The sequence below is a fragment of the Vipera berus genome (genome assembly GCF_964194415.1).
Source record: "Vipera berus genome assembly, chromosome: 8".
Taxonomy (NCBI): domain Eukaryota; kingdom Metazoa; phylum Chordata; class Lepidosauria; order Squamata; family Viperidae; genus Vipera; species Vipera berus.
Window position 1 is genome coordinate 23,730,811 of NC_138211.1, and position 3,552 is coordinate 23,734,362.

A 3,552-nucleotide genomic window follows, 5' to 3' on the forward strand; every position below is an offset into this window, starting at 1 on the left:
AACTTTAAATCTATTATTATAAAAGGCTTGGATTTTTTTTAAAATTTTAATTCCATTTATATCCCGCCCTTCTCCGAAGACTCAGGGTGGCTTACAAGCTTAGCAGTAGCCTTCATTCTATGTATATGCCTGCTTATTAGGGCTTTCACACACACCCCAAGCTGCATTATTACAAAGTCAGCTTAATTGCCCCCAACAATCTGGGTCCTCATTTTACCTACCTCGGAAGGATGGAAGGCTGAGTCAACCTTGAGCCTGGTGGGATGCGAACCTGCACTAATTGCAGGCAGCTGGTGTTACTTAAGGAGTAACACTGCTAATCACATTTCTGATTGATCTCTTTGTAAAATAGACCACCATATCTCTAGATAATTTTCTTTGTCTGGCAATCCAAGAATTAACACGAAATATTTTGTCTATATCCCCCATAATATCTTCTGCTTGACGCTCCAAGATCGGTTCGAGGGCTTGTGCCAATAACTCTTTCAAATTTTCCTTTGGGTCCTCTTTCAATCCTCTAATCCTCAAAGCAAATTCCATATCTCTATATTGTATCATAACTACATCATCATCAATCTTTTCCATCTTATTTTTAGCTTCCAACATTTTAGCATCCAATCTCAAATTATTTTGATTCAGCTCTTCCACACAATCATCCAGGCGCTCAATACAGACTGCAAGCCCCTGAAATGCAGCCAAAACGTCTGCTCTTATTTCAGTATTCTTCTCCTCAATAAGTTCAGCTATTTGCTGGGATTGTATTTTTAAAGCATCTTGTAAATCTTTTAATGTTAATGCGGGTGCGGGTGCCACAGGAGGGGGCATCAAAGCCTGTAATGAAGAATGCTGAACTGGTGAAGCACCAGCACTTCTAGGAACAGAAGCTTTGGTTGATTTAGAAGCCATCTTAACACCCAGTTAATTTCCGTTGCGCACTTTCACTTTCCACACCACTTGCAACTTTTTCTTTCAAAGTAAACCAAAGTTAAAGTTCAAATACTTGCTGTTTCAATATTCTCCTGCACAGCTCTGCCTGCATCCAAGTAATCCAAAGTTAATTGTTGATTGCAGAGATGGTTGCAGCGTCCTGCTCCACTCCAAAGCCTTGGAGCCGAGGAGTCCCCGAGTCCGGAGCAAATTCAGGCTTCGGGGGGGCTCTCACCCTTCAACCCCCAGAATTTAAACTCTGGGGGTCTAGGGGAGCTCTACCCCTACCTGAACACTCACCCTCCCCTCTTCTCCCGAGGAAAGGGTTTCCGAGCCACAAAACAGCTGATCGTTGCTGTTTTAGCGGTTCCATGGAAAGCAATCGGGCTGACGACTGAAACAGCCGCCATCGACAGAGCTTTGCCACCCGGAAGTCATAAATCCCTTTTTTCGTGGCTTGGTTGCTTGGAACTGTGGCTAAGAGAATGGTCATAAGTCGAGGACTACCTGTGGGATACTTGGTTAGGGACTGTACACAATTCGATCCATGTGTTTCTTTGAACACTTTCTTCACAATGTCTTTTTTGTATGAATGATATCGATTCCTTATGCCTATTTCCCTTTCTGCTCCTGTTCCTTTGGGCACAGACAGGAAAACCTGCATTCTCTGATTCTCTAAGATTAGATTACAGATATGAGGGACGTTTTAATTTGGACTTCATCCCAAACAAGGGGCAAAATCTTTTGCTTCCCAAGCTATATCCAGACAACTGAGGGTTTAATTTAATAAATGTGCCTAAAATCCATTCACTTGTTGTTTTTTTGTTGTTATTTTCATCTTTGTCCCTGGCTGCATATGCTCGTCTGTGGAGTTACTCCAAGACATAGCTTTGACTTGAAACCAAGCCCATTAATATGAACGATGAACTCCCTTTCACCCAGCAAGTGTCCAGCTCCAGACAGGTGTCAAAATGGAAAAAGAGGAACATATTCATGTTTGCCCTGGCTCCAGGAAGCCAGAAAACCACTTGTTTTCTGGATATGATAGTTGTCTTCAGAGTCAGTCCATAACATAACTTTGACTTGTGATATTGGATGCTGAACTGTTTGTTAGTCTGCAAGTCTCCCACTCCAGACCGGAGTCCTGTTGGAAAATGAGTTGTTGTGTACTGGGTTCTTGTCTTGAAGGAAGAGACGAGGTGAGTGAGTTCAGGCAGGAACATGCTTTTATTGAGAACAGGAACTGAAATGAGAAAACAGGGCTGTGATGCAGCTGCTTATACACTGGCCTCTAGGTGGCAGCCAATAGGTTTAAAGCAACCTATTGCCACCCTAGAGGCAGCGAATGGCCGCTCCAGAGATGGGTAGTCTGAGGAGCTGGGAGCCGTTAGCCAGCTTCTAGCTTAAGCAACCTTCCAGCATTCAAACCCAGGTGGTACACTCAGTAAAACAAGGCCCAATACATTACACTCCTCCCCCCTAGAATGTGCACACATTATAATAACAAAGTAGAAAAATAAAATACAGCAAATTACAGAGTTTGCAATAGTACAAAATAGCAGTAAGCATATGTACAGTAGTGTTCAAGTGTATTTGCTAATACAGAGACTTTCCTGAGCAGGCAGCAATTACAGTAATCACACAACATTACTAGTACAATTATTTAAGAACAAAATCCTGTAAATAAGCTGGAGGCTTACGAACCCTTGCAGATTACCTGGGGGTCCCAGGCAACTCCTGGTCTACCAGCTTGCCCTCCGGGCTGGGTAGACCAGGACTCTTGAGTCCATGAGAGGCTGACTCGAGTCCCTCTGGCTGGCCATTCCAGGTTGGCCCAAGCCAAAATCCATTGTTGGAGCAGAGTTAGCACAGCGGCTGTATTGGTCGGGTTGACTTTCCCTGTCAGGGGACCCATGTTGCACTCCTGGGCTTTGCCCATCTACGACCACCTCCCTGTTGCTCTGACAGCTAGGGTCCTCAGAGCATGTGAATTGTCCCACTTGGCTGCCGGTTTCTGTCTCTAGGAGCAGACCTGTGATGAAGTCCTTGCTTTGTGGCCGTTCTGGGAACCACTTCCGCAGTTGATCAATATGGCGGCGAACAACTCACCTGCCATCCAGAGTCACTTCGTATGAGAGTGACTATGAAATTTTAGCGATTTTTCCTGGCACCCACAAGTTCCCACGCCCATAGTTCCGGGTCCACACCCATTCACCCACTTGCAACCCGCTTGGAGGCCTTGGGCGAGAGGCGTCTGCTGCCACCTGATCTGTGCTAGGCCGACCGAGGGGAAAAAAATCGCTTCCCTGCCAGGCACTTGCTGGCCTCATCCCCTAGTTACTCTCAGCTCTTTGGGAGGAGCAGGATCCTACCTTCGTTGCCAGAGTTGTGCACTGGGTTCTTGTCTTGAAGGAAGAGACAAGACAAGTGAGTTCAGGCAGGAACATGGTTGTTCCAACAAGCGGGCCTGGACTGACCATGGTTTTTAATTTGGTTTTTATTGTGTTAAATTGTCCCGTATTTCTTATATTCATTGTTTAATTCTTTTTTAATTTTTGTATTTTATGTCTCTTAATTTTTATTGTTGTGAGCCGCCCTGAGTCCTTAGGGAAAAGGGCGGCATAT